Below are 25,215 nucleotides of genomic sequence, written 5' to 3'. Positions count from 1 at the left end.
GACATACTAAACATCAAAGGATTTGGAAGCAGAGGTTTATTACTCAGAATATATATGGTCCCCTTTACCCAGTTCAGTCCTACTGAACAAGCATGCAAGTAGCCCTAGGGACGTAGCAGTCTTCCTGACTCCAGGCCTGACACTCTAATTGCCCTAAACAGGGGAGATTAGCTATGTTAAAACAAGTGTCTGGAGAGAGACACACACTTATATAGTTAAGGAAAATCTATTCCTTATTCACATAATCGGAGTCTGAAAAGTTTCATTGTTGTCATCTTTTGGCAGCACATCAACATAAACAGCAATTACAATTTATAAGAAAAAAAGTTCCCTCATTTCATATTATTCAAGTATCCAACTGAATTTTTTTGTTTTAATAATTCAGCCCCCCCATATTTAAAGTAGAACAAAGTTCAAATTTGTAGTCTTTTTTCATTTGCCTCCATGAAGATCAATGTATAAATAAACCTTTTTTCTTTTTTTTTCTTTTTTTTTTGGCTAAGAGTGTTATATTTTTTCTAATTATACAAAAAGATAGTTTTCAATATTAATTTTGTATTAAGATTTTGGATTCCAAATTTTTCTCTTTCCCTTCCTCTACAACCCTGTCTTCAAGACAACAAGCAACTTGATATAGGTAATACATTTGTGATCATGTTAGACATAGTTTCACATTAGTCATGTGAAAGAAGAAAAACTCAAAAGGGAAAAACCATAGGGAAACCCTTTTCCCCCAAAGTAAAGAGAATATGCTCTTATCTGCATTCAGACTCCATAGTTCTTTCTCTGTATGTGAATCATAAATCTTTTGGAATTTTCTTAAGTCATTTTATTGCTGAGAAGAGCTGTCAATCATAGTTGATTATCATACAATGTTACAGTTACAATGTAAAATGTTCTCCTAGTTCTGCTCTCTTCATTCATCATCAGTTCACATCTAAGTCTTTCCAGGTATTTTCTGAAATCTGTCTGCTCATCATTTCTTATAGAACAGTAGTATTCCATTATATCATAGCCACAGCTTGCTCAAAAATTCCCCAACTGAAGGGCATTCTCTCAGTTTCCAATGCTTTGCCATCACAAAAAGAGCTCAAATGAGTTTTGCAATAGTAAAGGTGACCCTACGATCTTTGATAATGGTCAGGATCTCTTCTTTTAGTCTGATAAGTTGGTTTGCAAGCAAGAATAATGATGTTATAAGCTTTGTCCTCTGCCTGGGTTACTCCTCCCTTGCGGTTGTGCCTTGTGTAATGGAAGGGTTTCCAGAAGGAGCAGAGGAGTAATGCTGACAGACCAATAAAAAACCCAGAGAACCAGTAGAATACATGATGGTGTCTTTGATGGTGTACATTGGTCTTTGAAGTGAGTGGAGACACCATTATAATTTCCTACTAATATTACCCCTTATCTAGGACCCAATATCCCTCTTCTATCATTTTACAGGCGCTGTTATCCTCTTTCATAACACAGACTGCATTCTCTGTTCCCAGGGCATTATTTCTGTGAGGACTCACCTATTGTGGGACTCACCTATTGTGGGACTCACCTACCTCATTCTAAGGAGGGAATTTCTAAGGTGGAATTTATCTGAGTTGTAAATTGCGTGTGTCTTTTCAGTCCATGGTTGAGTAATCTTAATGTCAGAGAAGGTAGGTAAGGGAGACTGATGAAGGGATGGTTATCTAGGGTAACTACCAAAAAATGACCACTGGGGAAGAAGGCATCTAGATTAGAATCTACAAAGACAATTTAAATAGAAGTGACTGCTCAGAGCATCAAGTCACCTTTAGACCTTAGATTAAGATGGGAAAAAACAATGAATTTGGGGATGGCTGTAATGAAGAGGGTTTCAACATGAGTTCCTGGAAACAGAGAGTTTGTCATGCTGATAGTGAGTCCCTGAGGAGTCTCGCTAAGAAGGATTGTCCATTTTAGGGGAGGGAGACATTTGAGGAGAAGATGGCATCAGGAGGCAATCGAGCCAACTGGCAGGGAGGTTTCTGGTAGTTCTTCAGTCTTTCCATGGTTCCCACAACTTGAGGATGGTAAAGTCTCAGAAGATCCACACAGATGAATTGCTCTTGCACTCATCCCTGATTAGTGGCTGAATGTGCTAAGTGTGGTTCCATTGTCAGCAAAGATCTGAGAAAGCCTGATTGGAAGTAGCTGCTGTATTTAAGCACCTTGGAACTAGGATGAGCCCCACAGCCAGTGAATATGTTCACAGTGGCCAGGATAAGTTTCAGGTATGGCTAGGGAAATCAAGCATAGTCTGCCTGGAGCTTGGGGGATCTTCCCTGGCGTAGGGACAAGGACAACTTGTCTTTGCTGATAGGGCAATACAGTCTTTCCCCGCCTCAGCAGTCCTCTCCTGGGGGAAATGGATGCTATGATCTTGTGCCCATTACTGCATTATTCATTCATTGTGAAACTGGTTCAGGCTTAGACCCATCATTCAGTGTCTGTAAGTTGTGCCTTTTCATTCCACAGGCATTCAGTGGGCAAGGAACCTTTCCAAAAGGCAGAGACATGGGTCATGTACAGGGTTTAATGTACAACATATTTGGAGATCTTTCTTTAAAATGTAACTCCTCACATTGGGTGGACTTCATTTTCCAGTCCTGTTGCTGCTATTTTCCTGACCAAATAACCAGACCATTTGTCAGTTCCCAGGAGTCAGTAAAAAAAGATAAAGATCAGATGAGGAAAAATATTCAAGGGCAGCCCTTAGTTACCATGCAACTTAGTTACTTCCCAAAATGAGAGCAACTGGTTATGGTACCACTAAAAACATCATGCCATCCAAGATGTATGTCCAAAATCAGTGACTAGCTACTAACTTCTAGTTCTAAGGTCTCAGTTCCTGAGAAGAGTAGAACTGTTGCTGTACCTCTCTCTGAAATACTGTATCAGTCAGTGTGTCAGGTCAATTCCATTCTTGGTACCAATTTGTTTGGTAGGAGTTCAGATTGATTGATCAATGGGATAGATGGGTGTACCTGAGTCTCAAAATTTTCATAACTGGGATACATTGGAAGCAAAAAAACGTAAACAGAATTTTATAAAAGATCTAAGCAAGATCTTTGTGTGAGGGGCTTTATGGGTTGGTGCCCCATTAGGACTGGCTCATATCCCCCTGGAACAATCAGTAAAGGGAAAATGTTATCAGACCACATGTAGAGAATTTTGACTGCCACAGGAAACCAACCAACTGAGAAAGCTACAGCACAATGAGTGAGTCTTTATTTTAGGCAAATATACATTACCAGAAAGAAAAATACCACGCCTGACCTGACCCATAATTACTCAATTCTAAAGACTTTCAAGTTTGTTTTTCTTTATAATATTTTTGTTAGGTATAAATTGTTCTCTTTTTTCCCCTGCATTCTGTGTACTTTCTTTGGGAAGGGGCCCTTCTAATGGGCAGAAACTTGACTCTATGATCTTCCTAGTTTCCTCTGAAATTGTCCATTTTATAATTTTTATGCTGGAATAATATCCCATTATACTCATATACCATAACTTGTTTCTCTAACAAGTAAGCACTTCTTTAGTTTTCAGTTTTTGCTACAAGAGTTGCTAATATATACACATAAATATATGCTTAAAATATGAATTCTTTTCACCTTTTTTTGATTTCTGAGAAACATACTATAGAGCTAACATTCTAATTCTAGAGGGGGAGGGGAGAGGAAGAAATAAGGGTTCCTCCTGAATCTTAAGGTCTTCAATGGGTATTGAGGGAGTTAAATAAGAAAAATATCACTCTTAGCTGAAGAGGAAAAAAGGAGGCTCAAACATATACAATTTGGTGTGAGGAAATATTAATAATAAATTTAATAATTTAGTAATAATAAATTTAATAGTTTAGCTAGAAAAAAAGTGAGTGGATAGGTGTTAATAAAGAATATGATATCAGGGAGAGAAAGCCACAAGCTATTAAAACTTCTTGATCCTGAAGGATCCCAGAAGGGGAGGAGGGAAGAACTAGGATCTGAGGATATGTCTTAAATTCCTTCTTAGATAATGGGGGAATGACTAAACAAGTCGTAATACATGAATATATTGTAATAATATTGAACTACAATAAGTAATGAAAGTTGATTTCAAAGAATCCTTGTAATTGATATATTGATACAGAAATTCCAGTAGACTTGGGATGAAAAATGCCATCCACATTCAGAGAGACCTGAATGTGGATTGAAGCATAGTATTTTCACTTTTTTTTGTTGTTGGCATATTTTTTTCTCTTGCTGTTTGCCCTTTTGTTCTGATTTTTCTTGTACAACATGATGAATATAGAAATATCTTTAAAAGAATTGCACATATTTAGCCTATATCAGATTTCTTGCTGTCTTGGGGAGGAAGGAATTAAGGCAGGAGAGGGGAAAAATTTGGAACACAAAGTTTTATAAAAAAAAATACCAAGATGTATAAATATGTATGCATATATTGTATTTAACATATACTGTAACCTATTTAACATGTATGGGACTACCTGCCATCTAGGGGAGGCTGTGGAGGGAAGGAGGAGAAAAGCTGGAACAGAAATGTTTGCAAGGGTCAATGCTGAAAAATTACCCAAGCATTACTCAAAATTTGTCAATAAAAAGCTATAATAATAATAATAAAATGAACATTGAAAACTACTTTTACGTGTATCTGGGAAAAATAAAAGACTATTAAAGATAGTTTGATGCAGAGTAAACTTAGGTAACCATTTATACAAGGATAACAATAAATGTAAATGCATATGTTGCACGTAAATATAACATGTATGCTCTTGAATCTTCTCAGAATTGGGCTTGCTTTATCTCTTTTCATGGGGTTAGGGTAACCTGAGAGGTTTGTAAGTATTTTCTCTGCTGATATTACCTCAAGTCCCAACTGGCCGTCTTCTCTTTATTTCTTGACTCCAGTTTATTTAACCACTTAATCCACAATAGATTTTGTAAAGGTCTATTTACTTCAGAGATCTAACAAAAATAAATATATAAAACTTCCCCTTAATACTTTGGGGATATACTTTCCCTTACACCACCTTAGTGTAATTACTGCATAAAAATTAATCCAATCATGTTAATATCTAGATGCAGCACAACTCCTAGATGAACCTGGATTTCAATCACCACTTGGCTGGGATCCTGAAGGTTACTCCCAAAAGTCACTCCTTTCTCCTCAAGGCATCAGTGTTGAATCCAAACTTTCAGGTTCATGTGATTCTTTCTCTCATGGTCAGAAACTCGACTCCCTGCACCTAAGATGGAAATAAAGGATTAAAAAGGTCAAGGACAGAGGCCTAATTCTTGAGTCAAATGACCTGAGAGAGAAAAAAGGCTCTTAGTTCATGGTCTTTCACTGAACACTGAGAGAGGAGTCGCTGAGAGAAGGGAGAAGAGGAAAAGAGAAAAACTGAAGCAAAATTGATGCAGCTAAAGCTGATAGGCTTTTGAGATGCTTAGAGAGCCTCTCCTCCATCACATAATTAGCCAGTAGGAGCCAGAATGTGTGCCCTAGTCTCTTCCAGGCTTTTCATGTCATCATAATCTCTAGGAAGCCGTTTCTTCCAGTCTTCCATGTAGAAAGATTGCATTGGCTGAGCAAGGTTGATAAGGTCTACACATGCGCCAAACAAATCAAACCAAATATAAAGAACAACAATTTAGAATGACATAAGAGCTTAAATGAGACTATATATCTTCCCCAGTACCCACTGTATATGCACCTAATTACCCCTACCTCCCTGAGGGTAAGAATTCTGAGTTATAACCAAATAGTTGTGGCTATGGCTAGTCCAACTTGAAGGCTGGGATAGGTGGTAATAGTGGTAAATCAAAATTTCCAATGTGAGGACATGAGAAAGAGAGCCAAGAGAGAGAAAAGGAGATGCAGAGCCTAGATTGGGAGTCAGGCCTGTGGCAAAGACTTCCCATGGGTGGGTCACTACCATTTCTATGCTACAATGAAAATATAAGCAATAACTCATCCCCATAATTATAATCTCTCCCAAAGCCACCACTCTGTGGTGCTGCTGAATAAACATTTGCCTTTTATCTCAGGCTTGTGCTTCTGAAGAGACGCACAAAGTCCATTTGTGCTGACCAATGAGACATTGCTCTTTCATCCTTAAAGTTCAGGATAATTCTGTCAGAGATCATCTTCTTTTATGAGAAACATTGAAGTTATAAGAAATACTTGTTGTGAGGCTGGGAATGCTGATTCAAGAACCCACAAACTCAAATTCACAAGGTAGTCAACAAGGTTAAAAACAGCCATCACTCGGGATTGCTGGGGACTGCTTTCTGACTTGTGTTCAGTGAAGAAACACTGGGAGAAGATGTAGACAAATTCATCTAGAAGCCACCTTCTTTGTATTGCATGGTTGAGTGGTGGTGGATCACCATTACCACTGAGGGAGGAGGAGAATATGCCAAAAAAAAAAAAAAGAGAGAGAAATATTCTTCTCCACCCTTGCTAGAAACCCAAGGGAAATCTGGCAGAAAACTAAAGTGATATGCTAATGAGAGAGAAATAATCAGATCACTTCTGTAGTTCTTATAGCCTAGAGAATAGGAAATTTCTTCCTAGCTAATTATCTTTAACACAGCTCCAGAGATTGAGAGTAAGGGCGCAATCATGAGTTTCTCAAAAACACCTGTCTGTTAGCCAGGGTCCCCAATACATAATGGAGTCTAGTTCTTGCCTAGATCTTGCCCAGGGAAATACCTCTGTCTAGCCTTACAACTCTAAGGGATCACTGAGTGCTGCAACTAGTATACAATAAAAATTTTGAAAACTAATAATAACATGATTAACAAGATATAGGACTATATATTTTTAATTATAGCTTTCTATTTTCAAAATATATACGTGGATAATTTTTAGCATTTACCCCTGCAAAACCCTGTGTTCTAATTTTTTTTCTCCCTTCCCTTCCACCCTCCCCCAGTCCACAGATAATCCAATATATGTTAAACATGTGCAATTCCTCTATACATATTTATACAATTAATGTGCTATACAAGAAAAATCAGATCAAAAAGGAAAAAAAATGAGAAAGAAAACAAAATGCAAGAAAACAACAAAAAGAGTGAAAATACTATGCTATGGTCCACACTCAGTTCCCACAGTCCTCTCTTTGGGGTTATAGATAGCTTTCTTCATCACAAGACCATTGGAACTGGTCTAAATTGTTGAAGAGAGCCATTAGACATTTTTTCTTAATCCTTACCTTTCAAACTTCTCTTGAATAAGAATTATACACAAGAGTTTAATTAATTGCAATTATTTCCACAGGCCAAAACTCTAAAAACTCTAAGGAAGAACAAGCGGAGAAGACCAAACAATTCTCTGGCTGCTGCTGTAGTCTTTGCCAGTACATCCTATGGCTCTGACCATTCTGTTACAACAAACAAGAGAACATAAATCTATGCACAACCTTTCCCATCTCTTTTTGTATTGAGAAATTGGAAGCATTTTTTGTCTAGAGCAGTAGCACATGCAGGACCCAGCAGCACTGCTTAGTCAGATAATTAAGGAAGAGAAGGATTTGGAGAATGTTGACCCTCCAGAAATCACTTTGGACAGAGGCCCATTATGGAAGAAGTCTAAGAAAACTTTAAAATCCACTTCTCAGGAGATTCACCATCAAAAGAAGGGAAGTAAAAAAGTACAGGGGAACATAAGAGGAAAAAAGACTGAAATGACTAAAATTCTTAGGAAGAAGAAAACTAAGTCAAAAATCTTGAGTATAAAGCAGATAAACTAACAGGGAAGATATTAACAAAAGAAAGGAAGATGAACTCAAGAAATCTAAACAAATTCAAATTTCTCTGACTATTCTAAAATTTAAAAAATGAATCAACATCTGAATAAATGAAGGACACTATGGATTTCCAAGAAATCATGAAACCACAGAAGGATGTTTCCAAATGGTTGAGGAAGAAATGCTACTCTGGAAGCTTAAGAACTATGTATGAACTACACAGCAGAAATAATTAGCCAAATAGAAAAACTTTAATCCAAAAAGTTAAGTTGATCAAAAAAATGAAAGAACCACAACTGATTAGAAATGCAAATCCATATAAATGGAGGACAATCTGGAAGAAGACAAGCAAACCCCCAAAATTTAAAGAAAATAAGATAAAGAAAAAAGCAAAACATCATGAAGACAGAATGCACAGTGACACTTTAAAAATCATAGTTATCCCAGAAGAACTAACAAGTCAAAGAACCTAAACATCATAATATAAGAAATAGTCCAAGATAAATTCCCATCAAGATAAATAGTGGATAAATCAAACAATTCCAATGAAAATAATGAATTCTACAAGGGACCAGGTTAAGGATCTACAAATATAAAGAGAAATTCATTTGAATAGTATAATAATATCTGACACCTACTGGAAACAATAGAAGAGAAAGGAATGATGTATTCTGAAGAGCAAAAAAGTACAAGATGCAATTCAGGGTGACACCTAATCCAAGTTTAAGCCTGATTATCAATGAAAAAGATGGAAGTTTGATAAATTAAAGACACTGGAAGCATTCATATACACACACACAAGACATGAGCACATTATTTACTTTGCAAAAACCCTGGGTAACACAAACACGAGAAAGATAAATACAGAAAATAAGAAAAGCCCCAAAAATGAAATAAAACTATTGGGAAAGGCTTCTTTATATGGGACTTGAAGGAAAGCAGGAAATTCAGAAGGCAGAATGAAGAAGGAGATCATTCTATACATGGGCAACAGTTAGATAAAATGGCTGGAGTCTAGATATGGATATTCTTGCTCATGAAACAACAAGGTCAGAAGACTGGAACATTGGGAAGAAGGGGAATAAATTATAAAGAGTTTTGAATGACAAATAAAGGATTTTACATTTGATTTTGTTTTTTGTTTTTTTAATTTTTTATTTAATAATTACATTATATTGACACTCATTTCTGTTCCGATTTTTTTTCCCCTCCCTCCCTCCACCCCCTCCCCTAGATGGCAAGCAGTCCTTTATATGTTGGTTATGTTGCAGTATATCCTAGATACAATATATGTTTGCAGAACCGAACAGTTCTCTTGTTGCGTAGGGAGAATTGGATTCAGAAGGTATAAATAATCCGGGAAGAAAAACAAAAATGCAGATAGTTCACATTCGTTTCCCAGTGTTCTTTCTTTGGGTGTAGCTGCTTTTGTCCGTCATTTATCAATTGAAACTCAGGTCTCTTTGTCAAAGAAATCCACTTCCATCAAAATATGTCCTCATACAATATCGTTGTCGAAGTGTATAATGATCTCCTGGTTCTGCTCATTTCACTTAGCATCAGTTCATGTAGGTCTCTCCAAGCCTCTCTGTATTCATCCTGCTGGTCATTTCTTACAGAACAATAATTTCATTTGATTTTGGAGAAGTAGAAAGCTACTGGAGATTATTAATGTGGGCATTACATGGAAGACCTGAATAGGATTTAGAAATGTTAGATATGATAACCTTCTGGAGAATAGATATGAATATACTCAGCTGTGCATAGCACCTTTGCAAAAATTGACTAAATAAAAGAGAATAAAAAACCTCACAAATAAAGAAAAGCAGAAATATTTCACCAAATATAATGAAGAAAAAGCTTACATTCAATAAATTCAATAAATGTAGCAAAGATTAAAAAATTAAATTAAAACGAAATAACTTAATCTTGAGAATGGATCTCTCTCTCTCTCTCTCTCTCTCTCTCTCTCCACACACACACACACACACACACACACACACACACACACACACACACACAAAGTCTACATCCTAAAGAGATTTTTTTTTAAAAGGAAAAGGATGTCTATGTACAAAAATATTTATAACAGATCTTTTAATGGTGACAAAAATTTAAAATTCAGGGGATGTCCATCAATTGGGGAATGGCTGTATAAGCTGTTATATATGATTGTGATGGAATATTATTGCACTATAAGAAATGATGATCAGGACCCTCAGAAAAACCTGGAAAGATTTATATGAATTGATGTAAAGTGAAATGAGCAAAATAAAGACAACATTGTATACGGTAACAATATTGTGTAATGATCAATTGTGAATGACTTAGCTATTCTTAGCAATAAAATGACCCAAGACATTTCTGAAGGCCTTATGATGAAAAATGGTAGCCACCTCCAGAGAAACAACTGATGGCATCTGACTGAAGATCAAAGGATACTTTTTCTTTACTTTCTTAATTTTTCTTTTCTTTTTTTTTTTTTTGTCTGTTTTTTCTTTCACAACATGACTAACATGGAATAATGTTTTTTTTTTTTTTATGACTGCATATATCTATAAAACCTATGCCAAATTGCTTGTCTTTTCAATGTGGGAAAAGGGAAGGGAAGAAGGAAGAGAAATTGGAAATCAAAAATTTAAAATAGTGTTCAAATGGTTATTACATGTGAATGAAATGAACTGTGAGTGAAAGCTGTCTCACAAGATGGAAACAGTGTTGTAAAAATTGAGTGAGGGTCAGCTGTGCCCCAGGGCCAGGTTTCTTTCTCCAGAGAACATGTAGTTTATAAGGAGTGGGACCTTTTCTTTGTGAGACTAAGTTGGGGCCACCTTGGCACTGAAACTCCCTTATAAGGTAATTTAGTCATCCTAAAGATGTGATTGAATTGAAAGTTTTTTCTCATTTATGACTTAGAATTGGAGGTCATTTGTCTTGGCTAATCAGGGCAAAGATCCAACCTATAGGGAGTATTACCCAAGACCCCTATATAATTCTTGTCTGTTAATTGGGCCTTGTCTCTCCTTGCCTAACTGCTGGTAGGGAGGAAGACACCCTTTCTTGCAAGATCATAATAAAATTCCTTTGTGTTTTTGCTTTGAGAAATCTCCTTGATTTATTTGAACTGGTGGTCTTTTCCTCACAGACATGTAATTGGAAGAAAACAAAATATTAAGTTAAAAAAAGAATGGATGAGTCAGAGAGCAATTCATAGAAATTATCAATAGTTTCATTAAAGATTATAATAACAATGAGATAGGAAATTAAAATTTTTTAGATGCAGCCAGGGCAGTATTTAGGAGACTTATATCTTTAAATGTTTTGATCAATAAAAGAAAAAAAGAATGAGCATATTTGAAAAATTGGGCATGCAATAAAAAACAAATAAACAAATAAATAACTAGAAAAAACAATAAATGAAAAACCCCAAACACCATGATGGAAAACTTAGAAGAAATATTGGCAAAACTGAAAGAAAAAAACCCCACCAAAACAGAACCAACATTAAATTAACAAATTCAATGAACCAGCAAAAATAAAATAGGTAAACCTTTAGCCAACTTGATTTTTTAAAAGAAGAAAACCAAATAACAAATATGAAAAATGAAAAAGGTAAATTCAAAACAAATGAAGAAAAAAATTAATTATTAGAATTACTTAGAAAAAGAAATTGACCAAGTCATGAATGAAATCCCAAAGAAAACCCTCCCAGAACCAATGGATTTACAAGTGATTCTATTGAAAATTTAAGATTAACTAATTCCAATACTAAGTAAATTATAGGAAAGCATGGGAAAAGAAGAGGTTCTATATAATTCCTTTCATGACACAAATATATTCTTGATAGCTGAATCAGAGAGAGTCAAAACAGAAATAAAATTATGGACCAATCTCCTATTGAATATTGATGCAAAAAATTTTAAGTAAAATATTTAAATATTACAGCATTATATCGCAAAAAGCATACACTATCACTAGGCTGGATTTATACCAGAAATTCAAGGTTGCTTTAATATTAGGAAATATATATGTATATATATAAAATAGGTCTTATTAATGACAAAAACCTTATAATTATATCATTAACTGTAGAAAATTTTTTTGACAAAATACAACATATATTCCTGTCAAAAACACAGAAACTATAGGAATAAATGGAGCTTTTATTCAAATACAAATATAATCTACATAAAGCCAGTATTGTCTATAATGGAGATATTAAAGGTCTTTCTAATAAGATCAAGGATAAAGCAAGGATGTCCATTATCATTGTTACTTTTCAAAATAATGCTACAAATGCTAACCATAACAATAAGACAAGAAAAACATTGAACAAATAAGCACAACGAAGAAACAAAATGATCACTTTTTGCAAATGATGATGTTGAGGGGTGAGACACCCTAATAGCATTTGGAGGTCCCCAAGCTGGTGTCACAGGTTTTGTGAAAGAATTTGCAGTCCCAGTCTTCAAGTTGGGTTTTGGCAAGAAGGGTTTATTGACACTGAGAAGTTCTCAATGGGCTCCTGATTAAGAAACTAGGGGAGATTTGGGGTAGAGAGTTCAATTTTATTTACCTTTCTGTGACCTGGAGCATCTCCAGGTAGTGAGGGAGTAATCTCCAGGTCAATAATAGATGGTGATTATTTCCAAGGCCAGGATCTCCAAATGAATTGAAGGTGGGGATTATTTTAGGAGTTTCCCTAGGGCTAGGTGAAAAGGGTTTGAGGAGGGGTTGTTAGGAGATTCAGGATTTTCTGACCCAGCACCCCCCAAAAAATCAGGGGACCACAGATTTTTTTCTTATTTTACACCAATGAGACAGTTTATTTAAAGATTTCTATTTAGTCAACTAAAAAATAAATTAAAACAATATATTCAAAAAAAATTGTGTTATAAACTTCCAGAAATCATCAACATTTCTCTATATTATAGAAAAATAAAATAAGAAAAGATAGAAAGAGAAACTTCATTTAGAATAACTACAAACAAATACTTGAGAGTTTACTTATCAAAACACACATGGGAACCAGTAGATCAATAAGTATTTATCAAGCATCTGCTATGTCTCAGGCAAAGTGGCAAACTCTGGGAATTAAAAAAAAAATAGGGAAAGGATAGTCCTTATTCTCCAGAATCTCAGAATTAAATGAAGAAGACAATAAGCAAACAAATATGTACAAATAAGCTACATACAGGAAAAATAGGAAATAATTAACAAAGAGAAGGTGCGAAAATTCAAAGGTGGTAGGAAAAACTTTCTGTAGAAGATGAGATTTCAGTGGGGATTTGAAGGAAGTCAGGGAATTCAGGAAGAAAAGAGAAAGAAGAAAGGCATTCTAAGCATGGACAGCTAGAGGAAATATCCAAAACCAAAAGTCTTATTCGGGGAATAGAAAGGAGGTCAGTCATTGGATCTAAGTCACTGGTAGGGAAGAAGACTGGAAAGGGTGAGGGGAAGTAGGTAATGGAAGGCTTTGAATGTCAAACAGAGGATTTTGTATTTGATTCTGGAGATAACAGGGAGCCACTGGAATTTATTAAATAGGAGAATGATATAGTCCTGTTTGTGCTTTAGGAAAATTCTTTTGACAGCTGAAGGGAGGAGAGATTTGAGGCAGGAAGACCCACCATTAGATGGGAGGTAATGAGTTCCTTCATTGGGATAGTAGTAGTATCAGGGAGAGAAGGAAACATATTTGAGAAATGTTGCAAAGGTGAAATTAGCAGTCCTTGGTAACAGACGGGATGATGTGAATGGTGAGAGATAATGAGGAATACAGGATGTCTCCTAAACTTCGGGCAAAGGGAGATGGAATTGCCTTTGATAGTATTAGGGAAATTATTTAGTATTATGTGTATTTGTCTACATGTCATATCCTCAAAGTAAACATTAAATTATAGGGGGGCAAAAACTGAGTCTTTTGAGGAAGTGAATAATTAGCTAATAAGATATATGAAAACAAGATTTAGATTTTCAGATTCCTCATGATGTGTGGAATAACAAAGTCTTATAGAAAGGCTTTGCCTGGAGTCTTGTACTTAGAGTTATCTACTGAAGTTTCTAAAGCATTTTCTTCACAATAATTCTGAAACATTCTCTTAACCTGGTGTTGCACAGCAAATTCTTCCTAAGTGGTGGTAATAGAATTTGTATTATGAAAGTAGATAGAAAAATACTTGAATATGAAAGTAGAAAGAATGATTGAAAGTCAAAATTAATGGTGATTATTATTGGACTTCACTTTTGAGTGAAATAGGAAACTGAGGACTTCTCAGAATAATAACCTTGGGTAATTCAAGACTCAACACCAAGGATCTGTTAATCATTAAGACTCTGGGAAGAAGAGCAAAGACTTGCTCTTCCAGTAGAAAACATTTAAGAGATAACATCCTTGACCTTTAGTCAACTGCTTAGAGAAGAACCTGACTAATTATTTAAAGACCTGGAGAAGCCTCCAAACTGACTATCTCTATTTGTTGATTGAGAAAGCCTGAGATAAACCCAGTCTCCTTAGTTATTTTAGAAACCTTTAACCCCTCTGGTTTAACTGATTACTTACTTCTAAATAAATCTCCTTATTGTGAGGGATTAAGTAGCTTCTCATAAAATCATTAACTAAAGTAGATTGAACCTATAACCTAACTGGGCTTGAGGAAAATGAAATTCTCTGTACAAACATTACAAGAGAGTGCTCATATCACCTCAAGCAAGCATTTGCAAATACTATAACAAGGTGACCACAGTAAATTTAGGCAAACTCATCTGCAATAAGTCAACTATATTGGCTTGACTAGAATTTAGCAAACCTTTGCTACTTCCACTTGAGCAGGCAGTGAAAATTAACCAGATAAGGGGAGGGTTTTTGACTATTTTTGACTATTTAAATCACCTCTAAATCTTTGTAAAATTGGCTCTCCTCTCTCTGAGACTTCAGTGAGCGGACTGCCTGCTTCTCCTGAAATAAGACTTCTGATCTTCACTTTGAGAAATTTCTGAGTAATTATTTTGAGTTAGGGGTTGGTTGCCAGGCAGCCGTCCCACACACTTTGAACTGCAAGAATATACATAATGAAATTGGGAAGTAAAAACTAAGTAGTTTTCCCAATAGTACTTGGGAAAGAGGGTAAATTTCAGAATTTCTTGGGCAGAAAATAAGTAGGAAATAAATTTCTTGGTCAAGAAACTGACATGCATGGTTGACATTTTCACCACTCCCTGCTGATTAAGACTCAGAAAAGAAATGTAAATTTGGGAAGTGAACAGTTGGTTAATAAGATGTATGAGAACAAGATTAAGATCTCTTGAATACAACTGAAAATACAGGAATGGCAGATTCCTTATGATGAGTGGAATAACAAAGCCCTGTAGAAATTCTTTCTGGAGTCTTGTACTTAGATCTATCTACTGAAAAGGAAGGAAGGAAGGAAGGAATAGCTTTTTTCTCTCCCTCTTCCTCTTTCTCTCTTCTCTTTCTTCCTCTCTCTCTGTCTTTCTGTCTTTCTCTATATACCTCTCTGTCTCTCTATCTTTCTTTGTCTCCCTCTCTCTCCATCTCTCTCTGCCTTTCTCTCTCCCTCTTCCTCTCCCTTTTCCTCTCCTTCTTATTCCCTCCCTCCCTTCCTCCCGCTTCCCCCCTCTTTCTCTTTGTATGTATATGTATACATGTATATACAGTATACATATATATGTGTATACACACTTCCCCGAGTTCACCACCTATAAAGAGTAGCAATATAAGCATAGCTTTAGAGAAAGCAGAACTTAACATGGCAAAAAAAAAAAAAAAAAATCAAAGGGAAGATATTACAATAAAACCCATAAATAAATGGAAATAGAATAAGTACTAAATAGGATGAATGAGAGATCTTGATATAAGGATGCTCTTAGGTGTGCTATTACCCTGTTAATTTAGATTCAATGTTGGCAAGAAATGAAGCATCTATGAGTCCCAGCTAAGATTTTCTTAATCCAGATGTAGTGGAGCTATGGAACAAGGACACGGTAGTACTTTGCCCTCCCCATTTCCATATGGAAATATGTCTATTTTAACTGGTAGAGTGCGATGATTCAGTTTCTAGACATCTACTAAATCAAAAGGCACCCAGCCCCATGGAGGTGGGACTCTTAATTTCCCCTAGCTGATTAGGAAGTCAGTTAAGAAGCCAGAGGCTACAGGAAGGAGCTTTCATGGAAGGCACAGCTTGAATCATGCTCTACCTCCAGGCCAATCAAGTTAAGGCACGTCACTTTTTAGGGAAATTCTAGCCTAACCTGTGGTAGGGTGTGTGTGTGTGTGTGTGTGTGTGTGTGTGTGTGTGTGTGTGTGTGTGTATTGCAGGGGATGGAGAACTCTGGTAGATACTGGACTTATCACAAATGTACTTTTTTTAAATGATATTTTTAAGATATGAAATAAAACAAGCATTTCCATAACATAGTACAACAAAAAAGATGATTGCATTCGTATGCAATATGAATCGCATAAATATGCAATAAATTTGCAACTGTAAATTTACTATGGATACTTGATGTTCTTTGAAATATATAACAAAATTATCATACAAATTTCTTCTCTCATTTCCTATAGTGAAGGATGTATATGTGGGGTGTCTGATCAGCCAGTTGGATATATTGTAACTTGACTCTAACACAGTGATGCCATTTTGGTCTTTTTCGAGCACAAAAGACAACAAACTACCAACCAATTGACTTTTAATAATATAGTTTATTGAAGAGACTTAGTGGGATAGGATTGCTGACCTGACTGGAATATAGCTTTGAAAGAATATATTTTATTCAAAAGGAACAGATTGAATTAGCATCATGTCACCCCTGTGATCTGGAAAATCCATGTTACATCTTTTGGCTCTTCCTTTGTACCAGAGAAAAAGTCTGATTTTTTTCTTTTTCTTTTATGAGGTATTTACCTAATAAGTACCTTAGGTAAAATTTGGGTTGATACTGAACAATGCTATACATATATTTTATGCATTTCTGAATTTCTAAAGTTTTTCTGTGTTATCTGCCCTTTTTGCAAAATTTCCCCCCAAAATTCCCCTTGAATTTTTTATACTCTCTCACTGTATATTGATACTGCTTTGGAGAAAGTCATGATGTGAAAGAGACAACTGTACTTTTTTTTTCTTTTTCTCAACAGTATTTGATTTTTCCCATTACACATATAGTTCTCAACATTAATTTTTCTTGCCTTTTTTTTTTTTTTTGGCTGAGGCAATTGGGATTATGTGACTTGCCCAAGGTCACACAGTTAGGAAGCAGTGAGTGTCTGAGAGCAGATTTGAATTCAAGTCCTCCTGACTTCAGGGCAGGTGCTCGATGCACTGCACCATCTAGCTACCCCAACAGTTTTCTCCCTTCCTCCTTTACCTCCTCTCTTCCCAAGATAGCAAGCAATATGATATAGATTATACATGTACAATTGTTTTAAACATATTTCCATATTAGTCATGTTGTGAAAGAAAAATCAGAACAAAAGAGGAAAAACACCAAAAAGAAAAAAATGAACAAATTAACAACAAAAAAGTGAAGATACTATGCTTTGGTTCACATTCAGTCTCCATAGTTTTCCCTCTGGATGCAGATGGCATTTTCCAACCCAAGTCTATTAAAATTATTTTGAATCATTGCATTGCTGCAAAGAACTAAGTATATCATAGTTGATCATCACATAATCTTGCAGTTACTGTGTACAACATTTGGTTCTGCTCACCTCATTCAACATCAGTTTATGTAAATCTTTTCAGGATTTTCTGAAATCTATCTGCTCATCATTTCTTATAAAGCAATAATATTCCATTATTCTCATATACCAAAACTTATTCAACCATTCCCCACTTGAGGGTATACACTCAATTTCCAGTCCTTTGTCACTACAAAAAGGGCTGCCACAAATATTTTTGCACATGTGGGTCCTTCTCCCTCCTTTATGATCTTTCTGGGATATAAGCCCAATAAAAACACTGCTGGATCAAAGGAAATGGACAGTTTTATAGTCCTTTGGGCATAGTTCCAAACTGTTCTCCAGAATGGCTGGCTCACTTCATAACTCCATCCACCATTAGTGTCCCAGGGATAACTGTGCTTGTATAAGTACAAAGGTAAGAACAGGACTGGTCAGTACAGATGCCCCTAGAGCTTGGATAATATAAAGCCCATATTGATTTTAATCCCCATGGAGGCTTGTGGGCTTGTTTCTGGGCATGCATAATGGAATGACCTTTCCTCCAGGTTCAGAACAGTGGGTTGGCAAGTAGCCCTGATCATTTCTCGTAGGTTTACTGAATGGCCTGCTCAAGCAACACCATGAAAGCCCAAAAGCTTCATTTATAGATTTCACTCTCTCTTGTAAGAAGGAAAAATTCTGCAAACCTATGGGGAGGAGCAGCAGCTTTGATTGCTTTGTCTCCTCCCACACAGAGATCCGTATTTCCTTGAAGGCAAAGCACCTCCTGATCTTGTACCCTGATTTTGGGTTCCTCCTCTTTTATCTAACACAGCAAAAAGTCAGCCCAGCTGAGCATGGAAGCACCTTCCAGAAGTGAACTTTGTGGGAAATAAAGGGACTTCCAGGATTAGGAAGTATATTCCTTGACACTGCACATGGGAGTTGGGGCAGATACAGGTGGGGTTGTAGTTTGAGTTTGATTTCACTCTTTACAGATTGGCCTGGCTTATAAAATTTTGATATAGAAAACGGGATTGTACTCATCAGGAGCTCCACAGTGAACTGCAAAGATTTAATATCTGCATTAATGCTTTCTGAAAAGGAGAAAAAGACTGGGATTTCTGATCTTCCATATTTTTTTACTCATTCTTTGCCAGAGGTGGAAGAGAGGAGAATCCATTAAAATATTTTATTCTGTGTCTTTTGTTTTTGCTTTTGGTTTAGCTTCCCTGCCCTCTTTCTTCCCTCTTCCTCATTACCTCAAAGTCTTGCAAATAGTACAATATAGTATAGGACCAGAAATCAGGATACTGGCCTAGTGGTGCTTAGGTAGCCTAGCAACTTTGCCTGTGGATCTTGGTTTCCTCCTTTGTAAAATGTTAAGATGAGATGATTTCTAAGCTTTCTCCCAACTTTCAAATTTCTATGATTCTGAGATGAGTAACTGACTTTGAGCTTTCTGTTTCATCTTCTAGTCATTTATACAAATAACTCTACCAGCATGCTCTTTTATATAGATGAATGAATATCTTATGCAAAATAAATAAAAGAATAAATGGCTCCAGACTTGGCTACATCCATCCATTTTACTATTGAAGTTTAAATTGTAGAAGACTAGTAAATGGTGTCTTTGGTTCCAGTAGTTGCTTTTTGTTCTTACAGTTGTCCCCTGACCTTGTCATCCTTTTTAAATTAGGGACAGGGGAGGAAGGAGGAACAGAAATTATCTTGGTTTGACTTTATCCCTCCTAAGAAAGGCAAACTATTGACTTTGGCAATAAGCCAGTATTTGTTGCTTCAGCTCAGACTGTGTTGTAACTCCTGCAGAACAGGTTTTTATGTAGAAACAGAAGTCCAACTAAACCAGGAAACTTGTGCCCCTACAACTCAGCCACTCTGCTCCACCCAGAATCTGGGTCATGGGTGCCGCCTCTCTCCTAGCAACAATCCGTGTGTGTGTGTGTGTGTGTGTGTGTGTGTGCGAGCACGCGTGTGTGTGTGCTGGGCAGCATGGCAGAAGCTCAAGCCAAGCCAACACTTAGGGAAGAAGGTAATAATGGGAATTATTCATGATGCTACTCAGGCTTCACTGTACAAGCCGACTATCACTTATATATGCTCTTATATAGTAAAGAAAGAAAGAAAGAAAAAAAGAAAGAAAGAAAAAAGAAAGAAAGAAAGAAAAAAAGAAAGAAAGAGAAAGAAAGAGAAAGAGAGAGACAGAGAGACAGAGAGAGAGAGAGAGAGAAAGAGAAAGAGAGAGAGAGAGGAAGAGAGAGAGAAAGAGAGAGGGAGAGAGAGAGAGAGGGAGAGGAAGAGGAAGAGGGAGAGGGAGAGGGAGAGGGAGAGAGAAAAAGAGAGGGAGAGGGAGGAAAGGGAGGAAGGGAGGAAGGGAGGAAGGAAAGGAAGGAAAAGGAAAAAAGGAAAGAAACCATGGCTTTGGGCCCAAGGCCAAAGCAACAGAGCAAAGTGTCTTCAGATTCATTTATTTCAATGACTCACATCATGGCCCAGAATTCAGGAATCTGGCCAAAGTGGCTGCTAGAACAGAGGCAGACTGCATACTTATTTCAATAAAAACCCTAAAGTGTTAAAAGACTTAGTGGTGATCAAGAAACTCAATGATAAACTCCAATAAGTTATAAAGCTAAACAGAAGCCCAAGGTCAGCTGGAGAAGGAGGGGCCACCAAAGCAGGGTAGCCCCTGGACTTGACAAGACTAGGGAACCAACCTTTGTGTTAGGGTCTTGCCAGGGACAAGAACAGAGAACTCCACTAAGAAAGCCCCAGGGAATAATAGCAGGGTGTGCTACAGTTTTCAGTCCAAGAGCACCCAAGCCCACAAGCTTTGAAGTCTCTACTACTTTCCTGAGACGCCAGTGAAGGCCCTCAAGATCCAGTCTCTTCATGGCCCAACTGAAGCCGTCTTTCCCTTCACACTCTCCCCAGATAAAAGAGGCTTCTCCATACTATTTTTCAAAGCATAATGCCTTGAATACTCCTTTGTTCTCTTCTCATTCTCCTTTCTATCACAGATATTTTTGTACTTGTCATCCACCCCCGTTCTCCTCCCACTGGATCTTAAGGTACTAGAAAAACAGGATTTGTGTCATTTCTTTGTATCTCTGTGTACAAGACTTGTGTTTATAGTAGGCATTCAGCTGATATTTATTGAATTAAATGTTAGAACTTCAAGTCCTTGAGGAACAGACTTATTTTTTCATCTTTCTCTTTGTATTCCTTATATGTCCGGGATATGGTAGGTCCTTAGTAATTGCTTGTCAGCAGATTTATTGGAAAGACTAGAGCATGTCCTATGCCCCCCGGGGTAAGCCTGGAGACAGAGGGCATCAGAGGGGGCAGATCTTGGAAGCAGCCAGATGAATAAATAGAATATGAGCCGATACCAGACCTCTAAGGGTCAGGGAGTGTCCCTTGAAGATGGAATCAGACCAGAGGCACGAGAAACACAAGAGCAGTGAGAAGAAAGCTGGGTGCTCCACAGTTGTGCCTGGGCTGTGCTCCTGCAGCCCTCTCAAGCTGCCCTTTGAAGCCAGGCTCAACCAGAGTGCTAATAATGACCGTGCCCTCAGCAGAGCCACATACAAAACAGCACAAAGGCAGTAGGTGGTGCTGTGAAGCCCAGAGTGCTGGACGCAGAGTCAGGAAGACTCATCTTTCTAATCAAAATTGGAATCAAACACCTGCCACCTGTGTGACCCTGGTCAAGTCACTTTACCCTGTTTGTCTCCATTTCCTCATCTGCAAAATGAGCTGGAAAAGGAAATGGCAAACTGCTCAGTGTCTTTGATAAGAAAACCCCAAATGGGGTCAAACATGAGTTTAAAAACTACTGAACAGCAATAACAATGGTATTGATCTGTGTGGAAAGAAGCTGATACTGCCTTGTGGAGACTAGTGGCCACATGCTACTAAAAAGCCTGAGGCTGATCTTCCAGTGTGTTTACTAGTTATTTTGTGGAAAATTTAGGGAAAGGCAGAAAGAAGCCAGGGGCAAATGCATTTAAATTACAAAGAGACCTTGGAGATAATGAAAGCTGAAGAAATTTATTGAATAGGAAGGAATATTGACTAGATGGGGACATGGTCTAAAGTGCATGTTCTAGATTACTTACAGAGTATAATGGAGAACGGTTTGGAGTGGGGAGAGAACTGAAATAAAGAAATCAAAAAGGGTACTAGTATAGTTCAGATAAGAGCTGATGGGCTAATGCAACTTGGTAGAAACTGAGTAGAAAGTAAAGGGTATATACCAGAGGTGTTGGGAAGATAGAAACAATAAGATTTGGCAACAGAATGGATTTATGGGATGAGTAAGAACAAGAAGTGGAGGATGACATTGAGTTTGTAAGTCTGGTGACTAGAAGGATGGTTATGACCTTGATATGGAAATATGGAAGAGGAGAAAATTTGTGGGGAAAGATAATGAGTTCAGTTTGAGACATGTTGAGTTTGAGATGTTTAATAGTGATGTGAGACTAGATGTCAGGAAGAGGTAGACCTGGGTAAAGACCTGTGAGAATCATTTGGATAGAGATAATAATTGAACTCTTGGGGACCACCTTGTGAGAGGAAGGAGAGGACAATTCTGACAGTTAATGAGCATGATCTAGAGAAATAGCCTTTAGAAGAGACAGAACACAAACATTGGATATCTCATGAGAAGGAGAACAGGTCTGAGAAGTACCATAAAAAATTAGAGAGGCAAGTGTATCCAGAGCACTTGACAGTGTCAAAGGCTAAGGAGAAGTTAAGAATGATGAAGATTGAGAAAAGGCCTTTAGTTTGGCAATTAAGTGACCAAGAATAACTTTGGAGAATTTGCATAGTGTGTTATATATTAACCTAGGTAAGAAATAAGGGCAGCTTGTCCTTAGAGGTAAGAAGAAAGAAAACTGGAAGAGATGAAGCTAATGTGTCAGACATTTAATAAGTATTTGTCGAATTACATTGAAGGAATGAATCTGCAGGACCTGAAAACTGAATGGAGTTGAGAAGTAAGAGAGGAAAAAAATCAAAAATAGCAATACAGTTTCAGACATGGGTAAATGAATTGTGGTACCACTGAAAGAAATAATAAAATTGAAAAGGAAAGCCGAGTTTAGGTTTTAAATTTGTTGAGTTTGAGGTGTTGTTGATACACCCACATGGAGATAGACTGTAGTAGACAAAGGATTCTTAACCTAGAGTCCATGAATCATAGGTGTTTGGATAGATTTCAGGAAATCCATAAACTTAGATGTGAAAAAAATCACCTCTTTATTTCGATACAATTGGTTTTCTTTGTAATCCTGTGAATTTTATTTTCTGCATTTAAAAACATTCTAAAGGGTTCATAAGGTTGAGCAGACTGTCAAAGGAATCCATTACATGCAAAAACCGGTTAAGGACTTCTGTTATAGCCAGCTGAACATGTGAGGCTAAGGCTCAAAATAAAAAAGATAACGTATAAGGTTTGAGGATCAAGGGCAGAATCTTGGATTCATCCATTGTTCCACCTACCTGCCCCATTATCATCATCATAATCATCACCAATTAATTACCAAATTCAGTTAATTATTTATCCAAAGTGTTTCTTGCTTCCATCCCTTTCTTTTCATTCCAAAAGATTAATGACACAGAAATAACCCACATTAATGACTAAGAAGAAAATAGCAAAAGAGACAGAAAAAGAATACTTAAAAAAAGGAGAACCAAATAGATAAATGTAATGTCTCTGGAGTCAAGGAGAGTATATCCAGAAGGAAGAAGGTGTTCAGCAAAATCAATTATTGCATAGAGGTCAATGAAAATAAAGACCGAAAAACAAAGCTACTGGTTTAATGATTAGGATTTAGGTGACCTTTGAGAAGCTAGTTTCAATAATTAAAAGCCTGGTTGGATGGGATTAAGGCAGATGATAAGGAATTGGAGCTTGTGACTTCTCCCCTCTCCCCCCCCACCCCAAGAAGTTTAGCAATGAAAAATATAAGAAAAACAGAGCTTAATGGAGGAAGGCTTTTTTTTTTTTTTTTAAATAAGAACTAAAGTGATCCCAGCACCTTTATAGTCAGATAGGAAGGAGTCAGTAGAAAGGGAGAGACTGAAGCTAAATGAGAGGGGGATGATGTCTGGAAGAAGATTTTGGAGTAAGCAGAAGAAGGCATGATCAAGGTAGAAGTATTAATCTTTGAAAGGAGTAAGGATACCTTTGAGACAGAAGAAGGGATACTATTATACATCAATACAATTAAATTACATACAGTAAACTTGGGTGAGTAAATAATAGAATTATTAATTGAGTCATTTTAGCTAAAAGACAATATGTTCTTGTGGAAAGAACACAATATTTGAAGTTAAGAAACCTGGATTTGAATTTTAGATTTGTTTACTTAGTAACAAAGTGACTTTGGGAAAATGATTTCATCTCTCTGGAACTCAGTTTTCTCATTTCTACATGAGGGAGTTCCAGATACAGATCCCATAATTCTTTTGCAGACTAGTGTAGCCACATTCTCATCAGTTTTCTTTCCAGTTTCTCATTTCTACAGTTCATCTTCCACACTGCTACCAAAATAGCCTGCTTAATGCACGTCTCATCATGTTACTTCTCTCAAGGAGCTTTATTGAACCTTGAGGCTAAATTCCCCCTTACCTCCCTGCCTTTTGCCTCTGGGTTAAAATGCAATCTTTTTTGCATGGCATTTAAAGCAACTAACTATCTGGCTCTAGGCAACTTTTCTACAATTTTTAAAATATTTCCCTTCTTTTCCCTTCTCTATACATTCTGTATTCCATCTAGCCTGACCTCTTTTCTATTCCCAAATTTGGTCTCTCCCATCTAAATTCCTGGAATGCACATCCTTACCCATTAAAAAGTGAAATTTTCCAAAGCTTTAAACTAGTGATCTCTAATTTATTTTCTCTTTATATACTTACAAAGTTTTTTTTTTTTTTTGGTTTGTTTTTAAAGTAACAAGGTCATCTGGATGATTCAGAATCTCTAAGTAATTCATATCATTCACATTTTCTTCAAGAGCTATTGAAAAGTGTCAGAAATCCCATGTTAGATTTGACTCCCTTTTTCTAAACAGTAGTTCTGCAAAGATCATCAAACATAGCAAATGAACCCATTTATCCAAACTAATAGCAAATAGAAAACAGAGAAGTTATACTGATTAGAAAATTACATAAAATATGCAGAATAAATTAGTTTTCCTACTGGGAAATATATACTTCAACTCAACAAAGAAAAAGCAAAGAAAGAAGGGATGGAGGGAAGGAGAGAGGGAAGAGTGAGAGCAAGAAAGAGACAGAGACAGACACACACGGAGAGAAACAGAGACAGAGAGAGCAGAGCAGAGGAGAGAGAGAAAGACATAGAGATAGAGACAGACGACGTAGACAGAAAGAAAGAGAACCAATCCCTAATTTCACCCAAGGAGAAATTATCCAAAGTTTCTATTGAATTAAATTGAGGAAAAATAATTGAGGCAGCAGATCTTCCACATACTGGCTTCTTTTTTTCCAAGTACCTCCTCTGAAGAGAATGTAGATCCACATTAAATCCCTTCTCCAAGTGGAAAGTCATAAATTCAATCATCTTTCCTTTCCCAAACTCTCACCAGTCCCAACCTTTACATAGGCATAGGTCATTGAATAATCATTCTCTATCTATGAGGAGAGTCTTATGCAAATGAATTTGAACCCAGGATAAACAAGGAATGCTGCAAGTTGACTCTACTGAAATTTGGCAATGGTG

The sequence above is a fragment of the Antechinus flavipes genome, chromosome 5 (genome assembly GCF_016432865.1).
Source record: "Antechinus flavipes isolate AdamAnt ecotype Samford, QLD, Australia chromosome 5, AdamAnt_v2, whole genome shotgun sequence".
Lineage (NCBI taxonomy): Eukaryota > Metazoa > Chordata > Mammalia > Dasyuromorphia > Dasyuridae > Antechinus > Antechinus flavipes.
The sequence above is the reverse complement of the archived record's forward strand: the minus strand, read 5'-3'. Positions refer to the sequence as shown.